The following is a 14,229-nucleotide window of genomic DNA, read 5'->3' as shown; positions in this document are numbered from 1 at the left end:
TTTTGTATATAAGGGAAAACTTCCAGAGAGCAGAGTTATTTCCTGGAATAACTCTTCCCTGAGAGGCGTAGAGCAGGGAGCCTCCATCCCGCTGAGACAGGAGAGTGATCCAGAGAGTCTGTGGGTTTACTTGTAAGTTTCATATCTCAGCGAAAAGAAATCCACTTTAGGCTTGGGGAGTTCGGGTGTCAGGACTTCTAAGTTCTGCCTCAGGGTCTGACACCAGGCTCAGCTCTGTTACCCTCCCTCCTCTCCCTTTCCCCAGGGCCTTCAGCTCTCCTTCCGCCAAATGGGAAGAAATAGGCCTGCGCTACATTCTGTGGGGTGGGAGGGAATGGCAGCAAAGAGGAGGCGACAGGCAGGGCTGCGCACAAGGAGCGGGGCTAGGGGGCCAGCCAGCCCAGGGAAAGGTGTGAGTGAAATGGAAGAAGCTGTTTCTTTGGGGCTCTGTCCTCCCCAGTCCCCAGCTAGGAGGGGGGAGAGGAAGCAGGCCCAGAGGGGCTGGAGACCATCCCCAAATTTGGTAATTAGGACTCTCTGTGTGGTTTTCTTGCTCCAGAAAACGTTAATTTATTGCAATTTGAAAAATGATCGAGCCAGGGCTGGGGACTCAGCAGCTGGTGCAAGGGAGAGAGAAATCTCTTTTTGTTCTGCAGGGAATTGGGCTGCCGCCTCCACCCCCCACCCTGCTCCCCTGCCGGCCATCCTTCTCCCGGAGTGTCGAATGTCGACAGGCTCCTCCCAGAAGCGGTCTGCCTTCCTCGGGGGCTGAACCGGCCGGCATTTATCAAAAGCCTGGAAACTTCTGAGGGAAAGAGGTGTGTGGGGCGGTATGTGAGCCAGCCCGGGTGGGGGTGGGGCTTCGATGATTCTCCGCAGCCTTTGGGGTCACCGTGCGGGCTGCCGCCAAGGGCCAGAGCTGGGAAGGGAGGCCTGGAGGGGGGCGGGCGGCTGGCTGGCTGGAAGCAGTGTGGGAGGCTCCTCTCCTCTTCCTCGCTCCTGTCAAGCTCTGTCCCACCTGCCTGGCTGCCCCTCTCACCTCTATTGTTCAGTCAGACAAAAGATGATTATGGAAAAACAGCCTGCACCCAGCAGGCAGGCTCAGCAAATCAACAAATCCCCAAATCTGCTGCTGCTGCTGCTGCCTGGAGGGGCCCCACTGGGCCCAGAACCCTGGGCCTCATTGGGCACCCACCACCGGCACGGATCACCATCTGCTGTTCCTCTCAGGGACAGGTCCACGTCGCATCTCCGGGACCCCAAGTGTCTACCCCGTGAGCCTCTGCCCCGTGCAGGAAGCTCCAACGTGGCTGCTTCTTCCTAGGCACCATGGCCCTCCTTGCCATCCCTCCTGCCCGCGCCACTCTCACGCCTCCATTCATCAGCAGGCACTGTGGACACTCCCTCTGTGCAGGGCACTGGGCTAGGTACTAGGACGCCGAGGTGAGCGAGGCACAGGCCCTGCCCTGAAGGAGGTTCTAAAGGGGGAAGGAGACAAATACAGAGAGAAGAGGGAAAAGGGGCTTCAGAGGGATACAAACAACTCAGATCATTACCTCCATCACTTTCTCACCCACTGTTTCTGTCTGCATCGGCCTCACACCCACCTCCCCCTACCCTCTACCTCTTCCTCCTCTCCCCCCACCGCCTCTTCCTATCCCCTTAGATTGTGCCCACCAGCATCAACCCCAAAACTCTAATCCTCATCACTGTCATCACCATCATCACTATTTTCAATTCCTCATTCCCGCAAATCTATTCCCTGCCCTCTAAGAACTTAGAGCCTGAAAACTGACAAGCCAACAGGGGACAACTCTTAAGACCCAAAAATAAAACCCGCCTGCATGCATGTGTAGGAAAGTATTTACACCATAGTCTTCGGTTCGAGCAACCTCTTGGGGGCTTCTGGAATCTCTCACATCTGGTTGGAGCCTTGCAATGAGATTCAGATCGGTTCCTGGCCTACAAAAATGTTCTTCATCCGTCTCTCTTCCCAGTGGGTCAGCGTTAGCCCTTCTGAAGGCTGGGAGCCAAGGAGCCAAAGAAATCCAGCTCAGGGACTAAGGGTGGTGTCTGTTTGCATTTCAGCTGGAACCTGCCGGCAGCTGGCCAGTTTGGAATTCTCCGCATTCTTGCTGGGCCTGGGCTCGGCTCAGGTGCCACCCATCCTGGCCTGGCAGACAGTAGATAAGAGGGCTCAGGAGTTCCAGGGCTCCAGACGAAGCACCCTTTCGCTACGACACAGTGCCTCGATGGGCTACACGGGAGAGTGGCAAGTGTCCAGGAAAGTCAGGGTTAAGGTGGGAAGCTTATCCGCAACAAGAGGGACAGGCTGCCGCTGGGCCAGCCCAGTCTGGGCTGTCAGGAGAGAACTGAGTGGAGATTTTTAAGAACACTGACCACCGTTAGAGGTAGGAAGGATGGGCAAGGACTCCTCGTTTTCACTTTCCAGATGAGCAAACTGAAGCCCAGAAAGGCCCCAGCAAGCGATAATGGTGAGTTTCAGGCTCCTTCCTGCAGGCTGCCTGAGGCTGCCTTCCTTGGCGCTAGAGGAATTCCTAGACAAGTAAGGAGAGACTTGACTGTGACATTGTCCAGTGCTTCCTCGTGACACTCAGAAGGGTGGAAGCCAGTATGGCCTTGCTGGCCTCTCCCAAGTTCCCCAGTGTCCTATGAAGAGTGTCTGCAGAACTCAGCCAAGCTCTTTTTTTTTTTTTTTTTTGCTACAGAGAAGGCGGTATGAGGAGAGGGTTCTCACTAACTGAGTGGCTAAGCGAAGCGGACCCTCCCCTCACTGGCACCGGGCTGCCCTCGCACCCAGGCCAGCACCCTGCCTGCCGAAGAGCCTCTGGTGGCCCCCAGGGTCCGGGGGACCCGGTGCGCTCCTCACCCCGCCCTTACTCTCTCAAATCTCCAGGTCTGCCCAGACTCTCCTGCTTGACTGCCTTCCCTGCTTCTCTGTGCCAGCCCACTTCCTGTTACTCTCAGCTTGAAACTGTGGGTGCCCACTCCACACCTGCCACAAGGAGACCCCTGTCCCCAGCAATGCTCCAACCCAGTGGTTTTCCAAGTAGGTCTGCAAACAAGCAGCATCAGCATCCCCCGGGGTCTTATTAGCATGCAGACTGTTGACTCTGCCCCAGACCTACTGAATCAGACTTTGGGGTAGGTAGGACCCAGCAATCTGTGTTTTAACAAGCCCTTCTGCTAATTCTGCTGTATGCTAGAGTTTGAGAACAAGTAGTATAAAGCGGGCAATGGACTCAGGCCCACCTGGATTCAAATCCCAGCTCTGCCATCACTAGCTGTGTAACCTAGGGCAGGTCAGTACACCTCCTTAATCCTCAGTTTCCTCATCTGGGAAATGGAGATCATAGCACCTGGCTACTTGAAAATAGCATTAACTCTGATTCACTCTAAAGGAAAAGAAGAGTTCGTGAACAATTAGAATGGAAGTTAATTGTCCAAGAGGGGGCCAGGTGGCCACACTGTGGGGTGAGTGTATGGTGTGTTCAGCCAGGAGGCTTGTGTGGCCGGAACCCAGGGTGTCCACTGTATATCCCACCTCCTTGGTTACTCCTACCAACTCTATCAACTGTCACACATGTCAGACTCCCAAGGCTTGGACCAGCTGTTTCTCCTGCCTGGAATAACTTATCCTAAGAGCCCATGAAAATTATTCCTTCCCCATGAAGCTTTCTGAATCAGAAATTGTATTAAACACACAGGGGTTTATAGTCTCACGTGCAAGAAGCCTGGAGGTAGGCAGTTCAGGGATGGCACGGTGACCCTATGAAGTCATCAGGGGCCTTGCCTCCTTCCAGCTTTCTGCTCTAACATCCTACCACCACTTTCATTTTCGAGGTCCTATTAGTGTTCAAAATGGCTGCTGGAGCTCCAGTCATCACATCACCATTCTAGACAACAGAAAGAGGCAAGGGCACACATCTTAGCTGAGTTAGCTTCCTTTTAAGCAGCCTCTTCAGAAGTCCCACATTTGTTTTATATTTCATTGGTTAGAATTTAGTCACATGTTATATGAGAAGCTAGAAAATATAGTCTTCTGGCAAGGCATTTGTCACTAGAGGAGAGGGGGGAGAGTGGATATTGGATGGTAGCCCTGAGAGCAGTCTCTGGAACAGCTCCCCTTCTCCTCCCAGAAGTGACCATCACTTCTAGCCCTGCTTTCCCTCTTTCCTTCCAGCATTTATGGCTCTGTGTTGAAATCTGGCATCCAGCTTCAGTAGGTCCACCAGGCAGGAAGGAGTCCCCAGCTGCTGCTTCACTCAGCCCAGCTCAAAAGAAAAGCTTGAGTGGCGATTTCAGTGAGCAAGCAGGGACGTGAGGGCCCAGGGCCTCGCAGAGTGCTGGCGTTAGAGTCAGCCTCAAGTTCCAATCATAGTCCTGCCATGCAGTGACTCTGTGACCTCAGCCAGTAGTAACGATGACCTTTGAACACTTTCTATGTGCCAGCCAAGTCATATATTACCTCATTTAATCCTCAGCACGGTTGGCACTATTATCACCTCCATTTTAGAATCGAGGAAACTGGAGGTTAAATAACTTGTCTAGGGTCTCGCAGCTAATAAGACGTGGAGCCAGGCTTCACATCTGGCAGTCTGAGCCAGAGCTCAAGCCTGTCCCCACTGCGCTGCACGGCGCTGTGTCATCCAAACCTTGCCACACCGCAGGTTCCTCACTGGCGAAGGGGGTATACTTCCCTCTGCTTCACAGGGTTGGCTCAGAGATTTAGTGCCATCACGCATGTGAACATGCCTTCCATTTTGCTTGGCACCGTGAATGCTCTCTCTTTTCTTCTCCTACTTCTGACAGGGGCCCAATGCTGGCAGGCCTGGACTTCCTTTGGAGGTCAGAGTTGCTGTCTCCTCACTCCTTTCTTCCTGTCAGTGTTGAAGCCCTCTGAATGCAAGGATCTGCCCCTCTCTGCACCAAGACAGAGCTATTGGCACAGACCCCTTCCACCCAGGAGACAAGCCACACTGGTTTCTACCTCCGAGAGGAGCTGCCCCTGGTGGAGGGATGTGGACATGCCCAGCTCTGAGAGTTGGTGGGGCTGATGTGTCATTTTAGGATAGATAGAGGCCAGAGAGGGACTGTGGCCTGTCCCAGGTCACACAGTGGGTCAGTGGCAGGGCCAGGATTCAAACCAGAAGTGGACAGTGCTCTGGGCCCATGTCCTCCCCTCTCAGGGCCATTCATTTCTTGAGAGCCTCAAATTGGTGTCGAAGGAACCCTCAATCGGGACATGATGACATTTCAGTCCTATGTGAGCTTTAAGATCGAGGCTCAATAGTGCCTCCTCCAGGAGGCTGACACCTCCCTTACTTCTGCCGTGCCCCTCACATGGCGCCTCTGCCTTCCTGCTATCATGTTGATCGCACTGTAACGGGATCATTCCCGCACCAGAACGGGAACCCTGGGAGGCCAGGGGGTGTGTCCCACAGAGTTCTGCACTCATGCGCCCAGCCACGGGCTGGTCCCACAGTAGGTGCTTGACAAATGTTTGATGAGAGAATGAATGAATGAATAACACATGAGTGAGGGACCACGCATCTCTTCTCTTCACCTGGGCCCTAGGGGGTTGTGGGGGTGGTAACAGCCCAGGGCTGGCAGACCAGAAAAGTGTTTTTCCCTGGAGCCATAAGAAAAGTGGAGAGAGAAAGCCACATTACAGGAAAGCCAATTCCCCATGGCATTAATAGCCCAAGTTTTGCTGCAGGAGTGAGGCGAGTGGCAAAACAGGTGTGTGAGCAGATAATACAATCTTCTTCCCTAACACCCACGTCGTGAGCCAGGGAGCAGGCAGCCAGAAGATTAAAGCCCTGACGCCTCCTAACAGTGCCAATCAATATTTATTATAACAAGAGGCAAAGATTGCTATCAGAAAGAGGGAGAGGAGATATATATATATATATATATATATATATATATATATATGAAAGCAAGACACGACATTATTTCTACTTAGATGCAAGGGAAGAAAATAACAACAAGAAGAATAATGACAATAATAATATGAGACAGCCTTGCAAAAGGAGCTTTGTTGATTCCTTGCGCAGAGAAGATAGCTCCTTCGGCAAGAGCCTCACTTAGTCTCCATGTGTCCACCCCGCTGAGGTTTTGATGTTCCACTTTCATCAAGAATATTGAGCATGAAATGCCAACATTATGTGGGCTGTCTGGCGACAGCTGATGAAGAAATGGAGTGTGGGGCGGAAGAGTGCCAGGGACGCCTGCCTCCACTGCCCAAGGACAAAGCGATGGCTTAATTGGACCCCTGGGAAGAGTGACAGCCCAAGAGAGCAAAGCAGGGTACATCTGGGCCCTCTGCCACCCATCACCACGGGAGGCCTGACTTGGGGGCCAGGTTGGGGGGGTTGAAGGAGGCTCGAAGGCGCCTCACTCCTGAGGGAGGCAGAGGATCTGGGGTTACAGAGCTGCTGACCCTTGGAAGGAAGGGTGGACCAGCACATGCCTAGGCTCCTGAGATCAGTGGATAAGGAGGTTGGGGGCTGTTTTTGGCTTCTAGATGCAAATTCTGAACTCCAAAGGACTGTCTCACAGAGCTTCCTGCACTGGCAATAAGAATCCTCTTCCTTGGCCAGTACTGCTGCCTTGGGACCAAACCTAAGACTTGTCTAGATCAGCTGGGCCTCGCTTCTCACACCACAAAGGTTTGCAATATCCTCAGAGGTCAAGTCCATCTCCGAGCTTCAGGTCTCGCTCTTCCTACTCAGTCCCAGACTTCAGAGGAATCCAGGGGCGCTCTTGTCTTAGACACAACTCAGAGTGCTATCTGGAGTGGGCAACAGGAACATTCCCTGGAGGCTTGTTAGGAATGCAGAATCTCAGGCCCCACCCCAGACCTACTGAATCTGAATCCTTACTGAACAAGATCCATGGGTGATTTGTCTTCATATAAACTTGGAGGAACTGCTCCAGATGAATGGTTCTCAGCCTCAGCTGCACATTAGACTCAAACAGGGGGACTGTTTAAAAATGCTGATGCCTGGACCACATCCCAAACTGATAAAATTTAAGTCTCTGGGGAGGCAACTCGAGCACAGGTGCTTCTAAACAGCTCCCAGATGATGTTAACGTGCAGCTAAGATTGAGCACCCAGGGCCAGAGAACTATCTATGGGCACCTATTCAGATGCATCCCAAGCCTCACAGTCAGGCAGCCCTTCCAGGGGTGGAACCACCACAGGCCTCCTCTGTTGGGGCTGCAGCCCATACGGTCTCCATCCATCGGGAAAGAGAGGCAGTACCAGCGTGTCCTTCTCCCTAAGAACATTTCTGAGGCCTCCAGGGCCCTCTAGTGCCCCAGCCTCCATTCCTCCTGTGTCATTTCTGTGACAAGCCCAGGCAGACTCTGCAGGAAGTAGGGGAACTGGGAAATCTCACAGACCCAGAGCTCACCTCATATCCAAGGGCACTGGCTCCTGTCCAGGGGCTGTCCACACGCTCGGGTGTTCTCCCACAAACCAAATGATCTCAACTGTTATGCCCCTTTCTATGTCTTCCTACTGGACACTCTGATGCCTTGGGCTAATGGGACCCAAGATGGACAGATCACCTCCACTATTTCCCCATCTCCAGAAAACCTGCTCTGCTGGCTTACAACTTGGGGGTGTTGAGAGGAGATGGTGCCAACTTAATTCTAGGTGTTCCTCAAGAAAATAACTAGTACCAAAGGGAAAATGTTATAAGGAGGTGAACTGTCATATGCTTTTCTTAAAGCGCTTTCCTAAAACTTATAGCTGTCTAACAATGGTCTGCCACGTGGGCTCATTAGCTCTCTGACACTGGAGGTGAGCAAGCATGGGCACCTGGGAGGGAAACTAGAGAGCCTTTCTCATCCAATGGGAGTGGTGGTGGGAGGAGCTGAAGCTCCTCAAAGGTCTCCAGCCCTGAGCACTTACAAGATCATATGTCAAATAAGGGTGACGGGAGTGATCTAGTCCAAAGGCTTGTCCTAGGGGAGCTTGGGGGATCTTAAGATCTGGAGCGAGTCTACAGAAGAGAAAAATGAAAGACAGTCTGTGTTCTAGTCCTCACACTGCCACTGACTGGCTGGGCTACGTGACCTTGGGCAACTGTATTCCCGTCTCTGGGCATCAATCCATGGGACCAAACTCCATGGGCCTGAGAGGTCCTGACAGCCAGGGCTGCCCTTTTACACGCCCTAGTGGGTGCTCTTTACCTAGACCACACTCTATCCTATGACTATATGCTATATGATTTGCAAGGCTCCAGTGCAAAATAAAAATGCAGGACTGGGTCTTCCCTGGTGGTGCAGTGGCTGAGAATCTGCCTGCCAATTCAGGGGACACGGGTTCGAGCCCCGGTCTGGGAAGATCCCACGTGCCGCGGAGCAACTAGGCCCGTGAGCCACAACTACTGAGCCTGCGCGTCTGGAGCCTGTGCTCCGCAACAAGAGAGGCCGCGATAGTGAGAGGCCCGCGCACCGTGATGAAGAGTGGCCCCCACTTGCCACAACTAGAGAAAGCCCTCGCACAGAAACGAAGACCCAACACAGCCATAAAAAAAAAAAAAAAAAAATGCAGGACCTCTTGATCAAAAATTAAGAATTTTGAAGCAAGGACGGCAGAGCATGACACCAAGTACGGGGCCCTGTGGACTCACCGCTAGGAGGAAGCTGGCCCTGACCAGATAGGAAATGCAGGAGGAAGGGGCAGCAAGGCAGAAGCGGGGCTCATACCTTAGCGTTTCCCCTCCTGCTGCCCTCTTCAACCCCTTGAGCCTGGCAGCCCCACCTGAAGCCCTTAACTCTTTAGCTAGGAGGGTGGGCAGAAAGCCTAGGGACGCCAAGGGCCTGCTGACCCTGGAGGACTGAATTAGGAGGAAATGATTTGAGAGGTAATCAATACACTCAGTTGCAGTTCATTAACATCTAATGAGTCCTCTAACTGCTCAGTCTCCACTGGGGCCTGGCCAGCACTGTCACCACTCCCTGCCCCTGCTCCCCAGTGTCATTTATCCTCCTAGGGGCTGATCCCAGGTGTGAGGCAGCTGCTGCAGTTGGGGGGAGGAGGGTGAGGGAGCACCAGACAGCCACTGGCAGAATGCTGCGGCTGGAAGGGCCATCAGGTTCCTTCTAGGGCAACCCGTACGTGATACGGGTGAGGAAACTGCAGCCAGAGGAGTTCAGGCTCAAAACATGGAATTGGAATTGGGCACCACTGACCCTTAACCCAGGGCTCTTTTCCCACTGTCTTGACAGCAGAATGTCCAAGCTCACACCCCAGCCTTGTCATATATATATATATATATATATATATGTGTATATATGTATATATATATATATATATATATGTATATATGTACTGGCCATGCCCCTTTACTTAGAATCTCATCTTCCCCACCTATCCAATGGAGGCCATGAGACCCATTCTACAGGCCTGTAGTGTGGCCTAAGTGAAGTAACAGATGTGAAGAGCACTTACGCGCCAGATGCTGCGCTCCATGTTGGGGACTAAGCTATGGATCAGACGGCCCCAATCCTCCCAGCCACCACTCCCCGAGGGAGACATGTTCAGAGGGAAAGGGACTTCAGCACAGCACAGCCTCTTTGCAGGCCACGGAGGGGCAGCCAGGGAAGATTTCATGGAAGAGGGGAGCTCATGGGAGGTAGAGGATGTAAATTGGTTTTCAGTGGAGGAATGACAGAGTCATATCTTTGACAACACTTTCATAGCAGTGACTACATGTCAGACCCTGTTCTAAGCGCCTTACAAATATTAACTCATTTAATCCTTACAACAAGTTTGTGAAGTTTCCTAGGGAAACTGAAGCCCAGAGAGGTGAAGTGACTCACTCAGGTCATAAAGCTACTAAGTGGCAGAACTAGGATCCATACTCAGAGAAAGCTCACACTTTTAATCACTAAGCTACACTGCCTCTGATCCCCGTGGCAGCAGTGGTGTGCATAGTAGTTTGAAGGGGGCAGACCTGGAAGCAGGGAGAGCAAGGAGGGGTTGGGGACAAGAGGCCAGGTGAGAGATATTGAGGACCTGACCATGGGCAGTGGCAGTGAAGCTGAGGAAGAGGTAACAGATGGGCAGTTTGGAGGCAGGAGAGTGCATTTGGTGATATTTTAACTTGAGCTTCTGATGTGATGACCTTATTTCTCTATGGACACACACTCATGAACTTGTGTTGGTCAACGTCCACATTTAGAGTTCACCTTAGCTCTACTTGCTGAGTTCAGAAAATATATGGCAATTATCATTTTTATCCTTTCTGCACTCGTTTTTCTCCTTCTTTGGGTAATAGATCCAGACTGCTTGGCCACAGGGGTAAGCACGTGACCTAAGCCAGCCAATCAGAGTCCTTCCCTGAGACTCTCCTAATCGGTGCTGTTGGGAGGAACTCTGTTTCCTCATTGCTGCTGAAGCTGTAAGAATGTGAGCACTGCTTCTGCCTTCTCTTGGTGTGGCCCTGCATCAGCTGTGCCTGGAGCCAGTCCTCCTGCTCCACCCAGGGGTCTGAACTCTCGCAGATACCTGAGAGTCCTCCTTCAGGCCACCCTCTCCCTCCCCCACATACAATTTGTCACCAAGTCTCTTAGACCTGTCAACTGAAGAAAAATGTACAACCTAAAACCTAAAGGTTGTGAGTTATGTTTTATTTGGGAACTTACTGAGGACTATAGCCTGGGAGACAGTCTTCTCAGCTTCTCCGAGGAACTGCTCTGAAGAGGTAAGGGAAGAGCCAGGACATGCAGGGGTTTTTGTTGAAAAAAGAAACAAAAAAACCATGTAGTCAAACATAAAGATTACTGCTAATCACACACACACAAAAAAAACAAACAGACATCTTTTGAACTTAACGACTTAGTGCTCTTCTTTGTATGGGAAGATGCAAGCTTCTGGGGTCAGTGAAATTATTCCTTAGATATGCATCTTAACTATCTAGGGCCAGTAGCCTGTTTTTTTCCATCCTGAATCCCCCTCAGGCATACCTCCCTCAGGCATACCGTTGGGTGGGGGTGGGGGTGTGGGGGTGGGTGGGAGGGGCTGAGGGCTTGATGGTGAGCAACATTCCTTGTTCACTGGAATGGCAGGCAACGTTTTTTTGTCCGCATACCTCTTTGATATCTCCTGAGTTCTCTGTTCCTTCTTTCTTTCCACTGACTCACAGGAGTGCAGACCCTTGTCACCCCTCTTGAATGGTTGTCATCAACTTCTAACTGCTCTCCCCCTTTTTCTAGCTCTCTATAATATATCCTCCATTCAGTGGCTAGAGGCCTCTGAGAAGTCACGTCTGTGACCGGCATCTGTGACTCAGCATCACTTCCTTGACCTTTGCCATATTCTTCTTCTTCCTGGAATGGCAATGAAATTGCCTGTAAATTTCTAGTTCTTCCATCCCTGATTCAATCATGGCCATCCTTTGAACTTCTCTGACTGGCAGGCCAGGGCTCTTCTTCCAGGCTTCCACCCAGGTGATATTCACTGATAATAATGTTTGGTGTATTTCCTTCTAGTCTTTTTTTTTAACGCTAATTGAGGTCATATTGTACTACAGTTTTGTGTTGCTCTTTTTACTCCACGATCTCTCACTGGCATATCTCTACATCATCAGAAACACTTTGTAAACTGTAATGTTGAGTGGTTGCGTGACCATCTGCCTGGATATCCTATGCATTTAGGACCTGAGCATCTCCATGTTCTCCAGCCTTCCACGATCACTCTTTTTTTAAAACTTTATTTATTTTATTTTATTTATTTTTGGCTGTGTTGGGTCTTTGTTGCTGTGCACAGGCTATCTCTAGTTGCAGCGAGCGGAAGCCACGCTTCATTGCGGTACAGTGGCTTCTCTCGTTGTGGAGCACGAGCTCTAGGCACGTGGGCTTCAGTAGTTGTGGCTCATGGGCTCAGCAGCCATGGCTCGCAGGATCTAGAGAGCAGGCTCAGCAGCTGTGGTGCAAGGGCTTAGTTGTTCCGTGGCATGTGGGTTCTTCCCGGACCAGGGCTCGAACCCGTGTCCCCTGCATTGGCAGGCAGATTTTTAACCACTGTGTCACCAGGGAAGCCCCTCCACAGTCACTCTTAACAGTTAAACAGCCTTAATCTGAGAGCCCACCTGGGTGTCCAAAGGTGCCTAGAGCTGTCCCTGAGTTCACGATGCTCCTGCCCCAGGGATTCTGTCCTTCTGCTTGTCCTTTGTCACCTGCAGCCCCTGTCCCCTCTGACCCTCATCCCTACTTCTCCCTCCATGTTGCTCCGGTCGTTTCTGTGCTCCTGGGCCCACATGTAGACAACAGCCTATGTCTCCATTCCCCAACATACAGCTGAGCCTGGCCTGTTGTTACTGAACTCAGGTTTGGCTACTCACTGCTCAAAAGTCAATAATTCGAGAGGCAAGTGTCAGTAGAAAGGAAAGGTGCTTTAATCAGAAAATCTGGCAAGCTGGGGAGAAGGTGGACTCATGTCCAGAGACCAACTCCAAAGATTCTGCTCAGCCATGACAGTTTTTAAAGGGTAAAATGGGGGGAAGAATCTCAGTGAATCATTGAGGCAGGAGGTAGGGTTCTGCATCGATCTCTATTGCGTGCAGACTGCCTGACTCTCTCTTCAGATGTTATCTTGCCCGCGTGATCTGCCTGCAGGATTCCTTAGGGGGCTGTTGGGGGTAGATCTAGGAAAAGAATCAACAGGTTAGGCAAGGCATAGTGTGCATTCAGGAGAGTGTAAGTCAGGAGTTAGGTTAAATTGCCTAGTGATCTCATTCCTATAATTAGGTTCTTAAGGTTAGAGGGGGACAGAAATGGGTAAACAGGAAAGGGGAAAAAGAGCTGCCTTCACTCTTGTAGTTTACCGGTGACTTCAAGGCAACACAGAGTAACTTTTCCCAAACTTTAGCCAATTGCAACCACCTTCAAGAGTTGCTGTATTCATATTTCACCTATCCAAGTATTTCCCCTAATATGGATCTTTCTATCAGTACCCCCCCAACACCTTTTTTTTTAAACTTTGGGTTTATTTATTTATTTATTTGTTTATTTTTGACTGCGTTGGGTCTTCGTTTCTGTGCGAGGGCTTTCTCTAGTTGCGGCAAGTGGGGGCCACTCTTCATCGCAGTGCGCGGGCCTCTCATTATCGCGGCCCCTCCCGTTGCGGAGCACAGGCTCCAGACGCGCAGGCTCAGTAATTGTGGCTCACGGGCCTAGTTGCTCCCGCGGCATGTGGGATCTTCCCAGACCAGGGCTCGAACCCGTGTCCCCTGCATTGGCAGGCAGATTCTCAACCACTGCGCCACCAGGGAAGCCCCCCCAACACCTTTTAAAATTGAACTTCACCCTAAGCAAGTATCAAACTTCTTTTTCCTCCATGTACCACTTGAAATCCTCTCGTGTACAGAACTTCTCTTGGGATCACGTTTGCGTGGGGAATTCCAATTGACAGCAGCCTCAAGGCTCTGAGAGTCTTTGCCCTGTCCCAGGGCTCACTGCTGGCGGCCGGGGTCTTTAATCCAGACTGCCACCACGTTGCTGGGACCCTATCCTCCTCGAACCCAAGACTCTTTTCTTCAGTCCTTTCTAGTCCCATGCCTGGGCTGTCACCATCCCCGCCCCACCTGCCCCCCTGCTGTCTCGAAGCTGGGCCAAAGGAACCTGAAAATCATTTACCATCACAAGAGATTCTGCAGAGATGCCGCCCAGCCCACAATGAAGCCGGCCTTTTACATTACTAAACAGAATGCCTACCACTGCTGCTTAGAGCATCTGCATTTGGAGTCAGGGCCTTCCCAAGACAAAGAATAGGTACTTGCGGTACATCTGCATGACCAAGAGGCCTGCCTGCGGGTCGGAACAAAGGCATCGCCTGTCCCTAGGACAAATTTCAGTGGCTCCCTTTAGAGACTTGGGCAACACCCCACAGGCAGTTTAAAAAAGAAAGTGTGGTTTTCTCTCCCGCCTTCAGCCTTTGAGGATTCAGAATTGTTAAGGTCCAGCTTCACAGGCTGCTGTCAGACAGTTTTCACAGTTCCCTCATTTGATCCAGTTATTTGCTTTTATAAATAGCACCTGGGGTGGGGCACATTGTGGGCAAACATTTTTACTCCCATCCACAATGATTTCCTTAGGATAAATACCTAGAAGTGGGATTTCTGGGTCACACAATGTGCACTTTTAGCAAGCTTCTTGTACCTCTTATCCAACTGCCCTTCCGAAAGGTCA

This window comes from Eschrichtius robustus, chromosome X (genome assembly GCF_028021215.1).
Source record: "Eschrichtius robustus isolate mEscRob2 chromosome X, mEscRob2.pri, whole genome shotgun sequence".
Taxonomy (NCBI): Eukaryota; Metazoa; Chordata; class Mammalia; order Artiodactyla; family Eschrichtiidae; genus Eschrichtius; species Eschrichtius robustus.
The sequence above is the reverse complement of the archived record's forward strand: the minus strand, read 5'-3'. Positions refer to the sequence as shown.